At 41.8% G+C, this 14,491-nt stretch overlaps 1 long non-coding RNA gene across 2 annotated transcripts; it reads right to left on the reverse strand.

Moving 5' to 3' along the window:
* Positions 1-4,860: 4,860 nt before the first annotated feature.
* LOC308317762 lies at positions 4,861-14,491 on the reverse strand. 2 transcript variants are annotated; one of them, XR_013964301.1, is made up of 5 exons: positions 14,400-14,491; positions 7,156-7,313; positions 6,437-6,511; positions 6,008-6,214; positions 4,861-4,941 (listed from the first exon to the last, which is right to left on the reverse strand). It is a non-coding gene; the product is annotated as an uncharacterized lncRNA (long non-coding RNA). The 2 variants fall into 2 exon arrangements; XR_013964302.1 differs by having other exon boundaries at positions 14,443-14,486.

A 14,491-nucleotide genomic window follows, 5' to 3' on the forward strand; every position in this document is an offset into this window, starting at 1 on the left:
AATTAGGCTACACTATTTCTGTACAACAAATTCATAGAACTGACTGACGGACGCACAGTCCGTTAAAAATGCAATATTCATGATTTCACGATAGATTCCAGCTGTGTTAATAGCAAATCATAGCGGTTAGATAGCTCGATTACAAAAAACAGTAAACTTCTTCGTGTTACGGCAGTGCGGTAAGCGTTGCCGCGCTCGGGCCTCATAGCTTCCTAGCCTGTTCACTATAGCTTCATGTTAGCACATACGTTAGCCTGAACAACATAGCCCGATAGCATGATTAAAACGTAAATAAACGAACGCATAAAGGCACGTAATGGTGCCGCGGTGTGTTGTTTAACAGAGTGATTAACAGGTTTAAACGCAATTTGTGCATTTAGTTAATAAATTGAAATAACTTCTAGTGTATATGATCACAGCGCGACATACCTTGAATTTCGGAAGAGGAAGTGAGTGATGTAATTTGCGGTGTCGCAGTTAAAAGGAACCTCGGATTTATCAGCGTGGAACTATCCCATTGAGATAGATTGAGCACTTCTGAATTTCATTGTTACAATGGGAGTCACTATAGTGTCTCTTACTATATATTTATGTATCTTTGATAAAATGTAAAGATTACAGTTTAATGTTGGATTCAATTCAATTCAATTCAATTTTATTATAGTGTCAAATCACAACAAGTTGTCTCAAGACACTTTACAACCAACAAAGATCCACCCAGAGCAAGCAACATTGCGACAATGGTAACGAAAAACTCCCCTTTAGGAAGAAACGTCAGGCAGAACCCGACTCTAGGGTGGGCGGCCATCTGCCTCGACCGTGTCGGGGGGGGGGGGGGGGGGGGTAGAGGGAGAGAGAGAGAGATAGACAGAGAGAAAAGACAGAGAATAGGCAGGTGGGCTCCGTGGAGGGGTCTGGTCCACATCTGGTCCAGGTCGAGCTCTGTGAGGCCGGGTCCAGGTCACACTTCTGGTGGGCTCCATGAAGAGGCCTGATCCACGGTCACACTCGGCAGTCAGTTGGGGGTTAATATTAGAGGTCCACAGAACTGCGACGGGGAGGACGAAAAGAGACTCCGGGGAGAGATTCCCCGGATGCTGGATTAGTGGCAGGCCTTACTGGAGCCTATATAGTGTATATTACAAGTACTGCTGGGAGACAAACCCACACAACAATGTACGACCATGGTATCCAGCTAGACCCGGAGACAAGTCTGGCCATAGGCTTTGTCGTAGAGAAAGGTTTTCAACCTTGTCTTGAATGTGCAGAGCGTGTCAGCCCCACGGACCGAAGCCGGGAGAAGGTTCCACAGCTGCGGTGCCTGGGACCTAAACGCCCTGCCTCCTATTGTAACTTTTGATATTTTTGGAACAGTAAGCATGTTTGCATATTGCAAACGCACTGCTGTTCTATTTGGTTTGTAGGGATCAATGAGATCCTTGAGATATTGTGGTGCCTGACCATTGAGGGCTTTGTAAGTGAGAAGAAGAACTTTGAACTCTATTCTGTATTTGACCGGGAGCCAGTGTAGGGAGGCCAGTGAAGGAGTGATATGGTCTCTTCTTCTGGTACCTGTCAACACACGCGCCGCAGCATTTTGAACTAACTGTAGGCTTTTCAGAGACTTGCCTGGGCAGCCTGATAATAGCGAATTGCAGTAGTCCAGCCTTGAGGTGACGAAGGCGTGGACAAGTTTTTCTGCGTCATTTTTGGACAGGATGTGCCTGACCTTTGCAATATTTCGCAGGTGAAAGAAAGCATTCTTTGAGATTTGTTTGATATGAGATTTGAAAGACAAGTCTTGATCAAAGGTAACCCCCAGATTCCTCACAGTGGCCTTGGAGGCCAAAGTAATGCCATCTAGAGAAAAGTTCCCATCGACCAACTTGTCTCTCAGGGGCTTAGGGCCGATCACGATAACTTCCGTTTTGTTAGAGTTGAGGAGTAGGTAATTACCTGCCATCCAACTCTTTATGTCTTTAAGACATGCTTGAAGTTTGACTAGTTGGTCCGTTTCGTTCGGTTTCATCGATAGATATAGTTGAGTGTCGTCTGCGTAACAATGAAAATCTATGGAGTGTTCCCTGATGATGTTGCCCAGAGGGAGCATATATAAAGAGAAGAGTATTGGTCCAAGCACAGAGCCTTGTGGGACTCCGTATTTGACCTTTTCACGTGTAGAGGAGCCATTATTGACCTCTACAAACTGAAAACGATCAGACAGATAGGACTCGAACCATTTCAGTGCGGCACCCCTGATGCCAACCAGATGTTCCAGTCTCTGTAGCAGAATGTGGTGGTCAATAGTGTCGAATGCAGCACTAAGGTCCAGCAACACCAGTACGGAGAGGAGGTTATTATCTGCTGCAGTCAGGAGGTCATTTGTAACTCTCAGCAGGGCCGTCTCAGTGCTATGGTTAGCTCTGAAGCCCGACTGAAAGCCTTCTAATATATTGTTGTTTTGTAGAAAGTCACACAACTGTTTGGCGACCGCTTTCTCGAGAATTTTGGAGAGAAACGGAAGGTTCGATATAGGTCTATAGCTAGCTAGAATGCCTGCATCAAGAGTAGGCTTTTTGAGTAGAGGTTTGATTACCGCTACCTTGAAAGATTGTGGCACGTAGCCTGTCACCAAAGACATATTGATCATATTGAGTAGGCATGTACCAACCGGAGGCAGGACCTCTTTGAGTAATCTAGTCGGAACTGGATCCAGGGTACATGTCGTTGATTTTGAAGAAGATATCATTGAAGTGAACTCAGAGAGCTCGATTGGAGAGAGACTATCCATATATATATTTGGATGTGGGAACGTTATCCAGATCTCTGGATTCAAGATAATTACAATTATTTTATTAAGACATAATGGTTGAAAAAGTACTCACGTTTTATACTTCAATATCAATAATAATCCAAAATTACTACTGTAAAAAAAAGTCCGGAATTCAAAATATAGGCTACCTCAATAAAAGTACACACGTATTGGTATCAAAATGTACTCAACATACTGTCAAAGGTAAACAGTACTCACGGTCAAATAAATGTAGTGGGGTAAAATACAATATTGGGATCTGAGATGTACTGCAGTGGAAGTAAAAGTATAGGCCTATTTATTGGAAATAGTAAGTACAAATACCTCAAAATTGTAATAAGCCTACACCTACAGTACATTGGTAAATGTACTTAGTTATTTTCCGCCACTGTATACATTTTTGAAAAGCAAAACATCTTTGAGCTCTCATTTCTTTATTTTTATCTTTAGTACATAGCATGCTGAACTTAATGAATTCACGGTTAAATTAATTCGTATACTTTATGCTACTGGATTGTTCAAATAAACCGTACATTACCTGTTAAAACTGTGGGACATTGAGGGCCATTTGCACCAAGAAAGATTAAGCCTTAATCTGGTTTAAATCAAGGTTTATCTATTAATCCAGTTGCACCAAACTTTAAACCTAGTTTTCACTAATCCGGTTTAGTTTTAAACCATCCTTTTAATCTTGGTTTTGTTTTTTTAATCTTGGTTTTAATTTTCACAGTAAACCTGGATTAATGTCAATCCTGTTGCACCACTACTTTAAACTTTGATTTAAGTATCAATAAGGGATTAATTCTAAACCAGCAGGAGAGGTGGTTTAATTGAAAACAACATGGCAGCATATATACCTCTACATGTTTGTTGTTGTTTGGGAGGAAGTGGTGGTGTGTGATCGACGGAACAGATCTATAAACCTACCACGCACCACGGAGTGACCATACGTCTGTTGTTTTTTTTAGCGAGCGAGACGACTTTTATTATTATATATATTTTTGCTGCAGGCACTATAATTTAAACATTCTCAAATATGAATGAAATAGTAATGCTAATGATGCTCACGACTGCTGCTGTTTATTTACAGCGCAAAACCAAGATGGCGGACACACAACAAAGTTTAATCCATGAATTAATCACAGTTTAAAGTTTTAATCACAGTTTAATGGATTTTAATCACAGGTTAAGGATTTAATCACAGATCTGTTGAGCAATTCTTAAAATTAAGTGGTGCAACACAACTCGAATTAAAATTAATCCTTGATCAACAAATCCCTGATTAACACTAAACTAAACTTTATTTAATCTTTCTTGGTGCAAACGGCCCTGAGACTATAACGTGTACATAATTGCATTAAAATAGTTCAAATTACATAACCATTCTGAATATTGATGAATTGCTGCCACCTGCTGGACGTTTTATCCACAAGCAGACCTAGCACTTGGTTTTAACCAAGTTGATATTGACATCAGATACTTTCATGTTCAAAATGTGATGAATTGCCAATTTGCATTCACCCTAGAAGCTTGTGTATCAAACACTACCATACATGTTATTTATATAAATATACACACAAAATGTGTTGGGTTCAGTTCAGAGCAATGGGAAAAACCCAACAAATTATACAACAACCAAGATAATACTAGTGTGACTGTCAATACAATACAATGTTTAATTTTACCTTGATGTGTAATTATATTACCTAGATTTGAATATCCTATGCAAGATACAGAGTTTTATTAGCTGGTGCATAGCAGCAGCTAATCTTCCTGGGGTGCACACAGAACATAAAAACATGACATTCTACATGAATAACACTACAGGACAATGATATATAAACATATTTGATCATCAATTTCATCATCCACCTTCTGATTCCCCATTTTCTTGGAAGAGAAACAAACGAAAAATCATATAATTATGTCTACCTACCTACTGTACATGTACTAGGCTGTGAAAACACATCCTGTCAACATACCTGCAGATGCGCACCATACCTGGGTTACTCTTCTGAACAACCCTAATCACAAATATCATGTTTCAAGCTGATGTTGACGTTTCCAGGGAAAAGCAGGCTCTTGTAGGATGTAGGATGTCATCTGCCTGCCAACAGCAACCATGGCTCCTAGAATAAATGTTTTTTGTCATGTCAATCTCAGGTTGCACTCTTCACACAGGCAGACAGATACAGAAATCTCCATACGGGACACAGACAGATGGTTAAAACAGGTATTGCATACTAGGTTCCCAACTAGCATCGTTCCCAGCTAGGTTGGTGGCCAACGGGCACAGGTCTAATATACAAAAAATAATGACAATGATGATTTGAAATACCAATGCTGAACTTGTAAATAGTTTTTTCTAATTAGCCCTTCGCTAAGTCCCTCCCCAACATTTCCATAGGCTCTAAAACTTGTGCCATATTATTGTCTTTCACATCAGGATGTAATGATCATTGGAGAGAAATAATCTTCCAAACGCAGTCTCTCCCCAGTCAGTGTGAGGAGTCTGAATGAATGCAGAAGTATGTGCAGGACGTAAAGAAAATAAATCAAATAAATAAATGCCCAAACCTTTAAATGTAACGAACAAACAATAATAGATACACCATTTTCCCATTACTAAAATGTTGTAACATTTTGTAGCACGTTCCTCTGTGCCTTGTACTTGCCTTGTGCAAGCTTCTGAGACTTCAAGACATCTGCTATTTTTTTTAAACATTTTGAATCTTGAATAGTTATATATTTTAAGTTTAACACAAATCTTTAATAATATACACAAATAATTATAACACAAATTTTCTCTTCTGGGGGTCCCTGTCACTAAATGTTTTCAGATGGGGTCTGCAACCAAATAAAATACATTTGGGTGTCCTTGGCATGAAAACTAATAATTTAGATGGCATTTGTCAGCCTAAGCTCTCAATGGGTTAGGGTTCCTGTCTGTCCAGCCCTTCTCAGTTTGAAACAGTGTGATCATGTGCCCATCACTTTGACATCCCTTTGCAGATCTGCTACACTGTTTGGGTAATGTTCCCCTGCGTACAGAATATGGATGCTGGGGTTTCACATTCTTTTTCAACTTCACGCATCTAGCTTTGTACATTTCAATGTATACATTCCCTGCACCAGCTCTCAATGGGGTGTTCAGGTCACACACACACACACACACACACACACACACACACACACCTTCTCCAAGGCCTCTTGGACCACCCGCTCTGTCTCTCTTGTCTTGCTTCATCACGTCCTTGGTGTACTTGAGCAGGGTGTGAGGCGACCCCCAACTGGCGTTCTTGGTCTGCGTCGAGGCCGACAGCTTCTCAGGCTGCTGTATTGGGTACGAGGAGACGGGCTCTCCTGGCTGGGGATCACTGCTTCCATCTCAGGCTCTGGATCCTTGGTGTGAAACACAACAGAAATGTAGTGGAAATCTGCTCCATGTGTGTGCACGTGTTTGTTTATATCCATAACTTCAATTTGGAGTAAATCATTTTCTAGATCAGTCGACATCGTTTTCACATCAAGTAGTAGCATATTTCTTAACCTGTTCTGCTTAAGTAGTTTACATGAGTTTGAGCTGTAAGACACATGGTCATATTTATGAGTTATTATAGTTACCATTGTGACACTATTCCTATTTGGATTCAGCTGGTTGATTGGAACGGCTCTTCTTAGCCTTTGGTTCCTGGCTGCCTTTGAGTTGGACAACACAACACAACACACAGTGGATGGGTCTGTCTGATCCATGACAGTAAACAGTTTACAATTGATGAATATGATGGACAGCTGTCAAAGTAATTTGAAGGGATAATTCGTTTGGGGAGATTTTTCCCACTTATCCAGAATCATAAAAACGAATGGTTGCCTCTGCGTGCTGATTTGAAGTAAGTTTGGTTAACCTCATTTCTGAATCTTTATACCATCAAACGTTCAGCAATGTGTATAGGCTACCGTCAAATAGTACTATAGCTGAGGGAAACATTTTAGTGTTAGAGCTCAAATAAGTACAAAGAAGCTGGGAAAAAACACTTGAGTTAAAGTTGTAGATTCATTTTAGATCTGTACATTCAGGTGTCAGTCCACTTCATTTTCATAGAGGTACTGGAGGAGGTGTTGCGGGCTGAATACATTGATTACGAGTGGTGAATATTGCTTGCAATCTCACGATAGATATATCATGATACAGAGGCCATGATACGATATATATATATATATATATATATATATATATATAGACTCCCGCACTCTGGCTGATATTGACAATAAGCCTCTCTGACTTACGTGACTTCAAATTAATGACATTACAATTACTATATAATAGTTATATTACTATGTACCTCAATGGCCATACAGGTTGTGGAGTACAGGGCAGCGCAGTTCTCATTGATGAGGACTTCAGAACAGTCGGCTGGATTGTGGGCCAGATCTGCTCATAATGAAGGTTTGGTGAGATGACAGTTTCACCCCAGAGCAAAATGCTGTCCTCGTCTCCATTCTGTAATCAGAGAAAGATTTAAAAGAACCAATTCAACATGTTGACAAGTGCAGAACACAACACAAATCTGAAGTGAAAAGTTTAACCATCCACTTTCAAAGTTATGGAAATTAACTTAATGAAAGATAATCAATCATTGCACACATGTGTTAATCTGTACTATGTGATTTTTTTTTTAAAGCAATGTAATACAACAGTGTACATTATACCCACCAATATCATTTTAAACTCAAGATATATTTATGCTACTAGTCAGTAGTATAATGTCTATATAGTGTATATTGACAACATAATTATGATGTCCATGTATTGTTTTACTGTGATGGCTACAACATAACTTTACAATGACAAAACAATGCTAATACTACCAATAATTGAGACATTTTACAGCATTAATGCGATACATACACTTTACGTTTTTCTACCATATTAATGTTACGATAACTAGGCTTGAAACATGACAGTTATGACACAACGTGTTACATAGCCGGTATATAGCCCTGCAACTAGCCCCATATGTGCCCTCTCCCTACGCTCATTCTGTAGCTCCGAGATGAGGTCACACACTAGGCCCATCCCACGCGTTTCAGGAACGGCCTTCAACGGCGCAAGCTTCCGCAGTATACATTTCTTATCCTTACCACACCATTAATCCAAAACGTGTATGGACCATGCACCTTTACACTAATTCATACATAGGAGCGGCGCAGAAAATCCCGCCGCTCCTATGTATGAAAGCCTTTACGTCCCGTCTTTTGTCAGTCGCTTCCATGTTTATCAAGGAAGTTGAAAAGCTTTAGCGCCTCCCCGGCGCCTCCCCTGGTCGAAAATTTCCAACTGACTTCAGTTCACTCGACATGCACGCGCACACGCACACTTCCTTGATAAACATGGAAGCGACTGACAAAAGACGGGACGTAAAGGCTTTCATACATAGGAGCGGCGGGATTTTCTGCGCCGCTCCTATGTATGAATTAGTGTAAAGGTGCATGGTCCATACACGTTTTGGATTAATGGTGTGGTAAGGATAAGAAATGTATACTGCGGAAGCTTGCGCCGTTGAAGGCCGTTCCTGAAACGCGTGGGATGGGCCTAGTGTGTGACCTCATCTCGGAGCTACAGAATGAGCGTAGGGAGAGGGCACATATGGGGCTACCCTGCAACATGAATACGGTAACGTGCTTTACAACATTAACGTCTACAATACATGAACGTTCATATTTCAAATATAACTGCTCACCCTATGGTCACGAATGTTACAATTGTGTTCGGGCAGGTATTAGCACCCGTATCTTGCGTGCCGTGTAACATCCGTGGTCCAAACGTGAGCAGTTATATTTGAACTATATGAACGTTTATGCAGACGTTTAACATTAAAGTTCCACATGAGATAACATGTCAGATCAGATTAACCAGATTAAGTCTAAGATGTGGTAATAATTAATCAAATTAGCGACTTTATCACACGTGTAATATGCATTTAGGTTTTACCAATCTACTACATTGTATCGTATTTATATACGATATAGTTAAAGGTGAAAAGTTAACATCGGCTTAGCTAGCCAGCATTAGCATTAGCGCTGTTACTAAGGGTGTGACTTAAAGCGGGACTGACACGCCCCTCGGGAAGCTATTAAGGCTATTAACGCTAGCATCTAGATTGTGACGTACGTAAGTGCCAGCTCAATTTGACCAATGAAATTGATCTTGTATCTGGTCTAAATGTCAGAGCGGCTTTGGGCTCTGCGAGTTAGCGTTCCTGGTGGCTATCAACTCATGCTAGTGGTTTTGAGGTCACTTTTAGCTTCATAGCTGGGTTAAAGTTTGGTGGAAAAATTATTTTTTTATTATTTATAATTCGTTAGAATGATATTGAGTTGACGTGTAAATTTTAGCGTAAACTGTTGCATAATCGCAATTTCGCGTGACGCGTTCCATCGTACCTATCTTGTCTATCTGTCTCCCCCCCGCTGACACGCCCTCAGCCGGCTAAGTGCTGAACAGGGCTCACGGAGCCCTGGAGCTTCACGTAACGTTACCACTGGCTGTGACTACTCTAGCAAAACTGCACCGGCCTAACCTGAGTCCACCCCTCTCTCTCTCTCTCTCCCACACACACACACACACACACACACACACACACACACACACTCTCTCTCTCTCTCTCTCTCTCTCTCTCACACACACACACACACACACACACACACACACACCGATATAGGGGCGGTCTCTCTCTCTCTCTCTCACACACACACACACACACACACACACACACACACACACACACACACACACCAAGTTGATTCTATCGGTATGTTTTAGCCTGTGTGTATAGCTGTTGTGAACGCGAAGAGTTGTGTTTATTATTTACCAAGAAGAGCATCGGCTCTATCCGTCATCCATTGCAACTGCAAGACGGCGAGACGCGGTGTGTGTGTGTGTGTGTGTGTGTGTGTGTGTGTGAGAGAGAGAGAGAGAGAGAGAGAGAGAGAGAGAGAGAGAGAGAGAGACTAGCTGGGCAGGCAGTGAAGGTTCCTTCCTTCCTTGTGTTTGCAACATGGGGCTGCATGAATGAATGAGTGACAGCTCGTTACGTCTAATGCTCTACTGAATGAAGTGGAGGCTTTCCCAGCTATAGCCCTACCAAGCAGTTTTAGAGAAAATATTTTTATTTTTAAGACTGTGACCGCGGGTGACTATACCATTAAAAAACAACCGCTGTTCTGGTAGGGCAGACTAGCCTGCTAGCTGCGCCCTCTCCCTCTGCTCATTCTGGAGCTACAGAATGAGCGGAGGGAGAGGGCACATATGGGACATATGCATACCTGCATGAATGGGACATGGGGATCCGTAATCATCATGAATTGGGGCCGACACGGTTACTTACAGTGACTCATAATACCCAATTACGGATTACCCATACAATGTTTTTCACTCGTGAATTGAATTCTGTAGACAGTCTTGCCTACGTCAATTCCAAGGACAGGGCAGAGAGCGATCGGCTCGACTGAATAAATTGGACAGAGCAGCAGTAATTGGAATAAATAAATGCATGTTGTCTTGTGTTCTTATCTTCTCGGGGCTATTGTTAATGCATGTTCAAAATCAATCAGCAATTTGACCTAAACATTCCCATTTCATATTTATATTATGGCGACGAGTATAGTCACTCATGACAGACACTGTAAGTACTGTAAACACGTTTTCAATTTCAATAAATCGTGAGCAAATCTGTAAACATTAACAAACAAAGCAGACATTTTAATACTGTATTGAATAGTTTTTGTGCTTGTTACAGTTCTACAAAGTACAAACTATTAATTTAATACAGTTTTCGGACTCGGTGAGTTGTCTCCCTCTGAGACCCTAAAGAGAGAGAGAGAGAGAGATATACGGAGGGAGAGAAAAAAAACCCCAAAACCACCCCCACCTCCTCTCGCAATCTCCCCGTTCTGAAGTGCCTTGTGTCCGGCCAGAGTTCAAGGCTTACCGCGGCCCGCGATTCTCATGAATTCATTATGCATAAACAAACATTTCACATGTTCAAACAATGTTGTGTGTGTGTGTGTGTGTGTGTCTGCGTGTGTGTGTGTGTGTGAGAGAGAGAGAGAGAGAGAGAGAGAGAGATGCGACCCCCGTGTGTGCTTGTGCAGCCTGCACGAACAGAAGTCGAGGCGCTGTGCCCCCACTGCCCCGGCGGTGAGAGACGCTAAGGACTCAGCAGCAGCCGTGGTTGAGGCCATGGTAGACGGACTAGTCACGCGAAATTGCGATTATGTAACAGTTTACCCTAAAACGTACACGTCAACTCAATGTCATTGTAAGGAATAAATAAAAGCAATAAAATAAATTTTTTATGATATTTTCACCTAGTATGACGCAAAAGGTTACCTCAAAAATATTAGCCTTTTGCGCTAGCCACTCAGCTCGGCTAGATGCTAGGTCACGTCGGGAACAGAGCGGCATTCCGACGCATCGCCGTTCCGACTCCCCCCCATTTCGACACACCCCCATTCCGACGCACCCCCATTCCGACGCACCCCCATTCCGACCCAACACACAACCCCGCCTCCCCCAGCCCCCACCAAGCACCCCCCCCTCCGGAATTTAAACACCGCCAACGCACAGGGAAAGGCGCACGTGTGTGTGTGTGCGCGCGCGCGCGCGTGCCAATTCTCACCTTTGTCGAAGCATAGGCCTATTAATCCGACCATTTTATTACATTAAATAAAGATCTGTCTCGGCTGTTCATCTGTCCATGAAAGCAAACGGCACGGTCAGGATGACATGTGACATGACAGCGCACGAGAGAGAAAATAATAATAATTGACTGCATACGGTATAGGCTATAATGAGTCCAGGCATCCCTGCAGGACACCCGCACCCTCCGGGCGTTCACTCCATTTGCTCGTGCGTACATGTGTGCGTGTCGTTTTTTTAATACAGGTCATATTTCTATCCTTTTATTAAATACAAATAAACTTATACATGATGTACATCTGTCTCGCCTGTTATTACTTATTCTTGCTTTGTCTGCCATCTGGAATAGAGAGATTCCGTTTTTTTCCGGAACCGGTGGGGAATGTAATTATGTAAAGGGAGGCTGCCTTGCGCACAGCGAGAGAGCGAGAAGCTGAATAATTCCGGGAAAGTGCCTTCTTCTATGATTGATACTTTGATAGGACAGCCCACTTAATTTCATATATTCCCACTGTAGGCTGCATGTCAATTTTTGAACAGTGTAGGCTCTATCGTTTAATGTTGTCTCATACACATATAAAAAATCTGAACTGGCTGTAATTCTTTGCTTCTTAGCAAAACTGAACTTGTATGCATAATTACATGCTGGACATATCTGTTGCGTGTGTGACTGTGTGTGTGTGTCTTCAATTATTGTGCCCACGTCACCACGTCATTGCATATATAGTAAATATAGTAAATTTGACTTGCGCACCAGAAGGGAAACAAAGAAAAAGATGACCAAAGACGGTGAAAAGTGGAAGCGCTCTGTGAAGTCCTATATGTGCCACACTGTAGGCCTTTGTTATATTATGCAGCATGTAAGCCTCTAAGGTGTATCAGCGATACAACATCTTTAACGATTTTGTATCGCTGATACACCTTAGAGGCTATTCAGTTACCTGTCTGCCTGCTTTTGAGTCCAATCTGTAAATTAATTTGGTGTCTGACAAACTGTATTTCTTGAAGTTGTTCTGAAGGTATATCTAGGTTAAGGTTAATGGTGTCCGCTATCATCAATGTGTACTGCACTGTACAGTCCATATATTTGATCTTTATTAACCTATACTGAATGTCAGTCTCCAGGTTTTCTTCAGATTGTGTACACTGATTTACTAATTATTATGACACATGTAGGCCTATACTGCACATTATGAAATCCACTTATGTTGAGATTCCTCTCTGAGCAGCTTTAAGCTGCATGGCTGTTGGTTTGTTCGTTCCTACTAAGTAACGAATTTTGCTTATTCATACAGTACCCTCTACAAGCCAGCACATTTCAATGTTTTAAGTTAACATGCTGGAAAAAATAACAGATTTACAAGCTATCGACACATAGGCCTATATATGTACAGATTTGAATGTTAGCTTTTTTTTTAGTATGCGCCGCCGCGCAAAGTTATGCCGTATAATGCATTGCAGAATGCAGCTACATTCACGTCTTGTGGTCTGCACCATGGGTGGATATATAAGCGTTGTTCAAAAACGTTTGTATGGTTGTCGACAAGTCCTGCAAAGGAGCGATGCACTTCACTATTCTACCACAGTGGGCTATGCAATAAGTCTCTCTCTAGTCATGGGCTTTAAAGCGAGCTGGGCAGTGCGTGTCTGTGATCTGTTAGAGTGAGAGAGAGTTCAACAAATCGTGTCCTCCTTTTTTCCATTAGAATCAGTCCTAAAAGAGAGACCGGGTTCGCACTCTGTGTGTGTGTGTGTGTGTGTGTGTGTGTGTGTGTGTGCATGTGTGTGTGTTTGGCAAAGTAATTTTCCATAGAAATAGCATATTCTGTCAGTATCGATCAATTTGTTCACATATATTTGGTTCAAAGTCCTGTGTGAACTAAACGGACCAAAATGCAACATATTTAAACATTTTGGTCTCTGATCCGGACCTTCTAAGCAAACTTTTGGGTGTGGAAGATAGGCTTAAGGCTGCGCATTAGATACTATACTCACAAGTAAGATAACATGAAAATATTGGATTAGTAGCCTATTCACAAGGAAGATTGAAAATAACAACAATAACAAGAATCATAGCCTAGGCCTATAGCCCTATATAACAACAACAACAACTAATAATACAAATAATAATAAGATGATGACAACAATGATGATGATGATGATGACAATGTTTATAATACAATATATGTGACAAGCATTATATTATTGCAATATTCCCACTGCAGGGCAACACGTAGGCCTACGTGACTGCTTTGAGGTTACGCAGCATGCAGGCTATATAATATCTTATCGATCATTGAAGAAGACTCGCTGTCCGGCAATCATACTCTGTCATCAGTATAATAATAATAATAATAATAATAATAATAACAATAATATAATAATAATAATAGAGATAGAGTCTGTCCGTCAGACAGACATCTCGACCGTACGGAAAAAAGGCCGCCTCCCCACGCACATGCACGGAGTGGGGTGGTGGGGGGGCTGGATTGATGTACGTATCGGAGGCGGGGGGGGGGGGGGTCGGAGTGGCGGGGTCTTTCCCAAAGTGGAGAAACCCCGCCATTCCGATCAATAGGGTTCGGAATAGCGATGTGTTTAATCGTCGGAGTGGCGGGGTCTTAACCAAAGGGGAGAAACCCCGCCATTCCGATCAATAGAAGTCAATGATCGGAATGGCGATGCGTCGGAATGCCGGTGTGTAACCGGTCACGTCAGAGCCTGAGATATAGTCACGTGTCGTTTGAAACTGTTTTCATTCAGACCACGTGATGTACCTTATCAGCAATGTTAATCTCGGGCCGGGACACTCCCCCTTTAAGTAAAGTAACACAACTCCTAAACATTCGACAAGAGCTACGGACCACGTTAAATCATTGTATTTACCCATGATGTTACACATCTATTGATTCGTTTTGGTGGAATTTACCATACTTTGCTTGTCAAACCGGTGGACATGCATGTTATCCGCAGCCCAT

This window comes from Protomyctophum bolini (genome assembly GCF_963924005.1).
Source record: "Protomyctophum bolini genome assembly, chromosome: 6".
Taxonomy (NCBI): domain Eukaryota; kingdom Metazoa; phylum Chordata; class Actinopteri; order Myctophiformes; family Myctophidae; genus Protomyctophum; species Protomyctophum bolini.